Raw genomic sequence first — 386 nt, 5'->3', positions numbered from 1 at the left:
AATGCTTTTTCTCTTGCTTTTGATGTTTTTATTGAGATTTCCTCAAACTCAGTGGTTCCTACTCAGCTATGTGTGTCCATTCTGCTGATCTCCCACAACAGGCATTCTTTGCTTTTGTTGCAATGTTCTTAATCTCCAGCATATCCTTGCATATTCCCCCTGGACTTGCCACTTCTGTGCTTGTGTTATCCATCCAGTCTTACTTATCAATTGAAATTCCTAATCTATTAATTAAAGTTGTTTTAAACATCGAGCTTGGTAACGAAAGCATTCTTGGTAACCCAAGTGATACTAGGTGCTTTAAATCTGGCTGTGTTCTCTAGCTGACCAGACACAATATATATCTATATCTATATCTATATCTATATCTATATCTATATCTATAT

Source organism: Grammomys surdaster, unplaced genomic scaffold, assembly GCF_004785775.1.
Source record: "Grammomys surdaster isolate TR1022 unplaced genomic scaffold, NIH_TR_1.0 125793, whole genome shotgun sequence".
NCBI lineage: Eukaryota > Metazoa > Chordata > Mammalia > Rodentia > Muridae > Grammomys > Grammomys surdaster.
The sequence above is the reverse complement of the archived record's forward strand: the minus strand, read 5'-3'. Positions refer to the sequence as shown.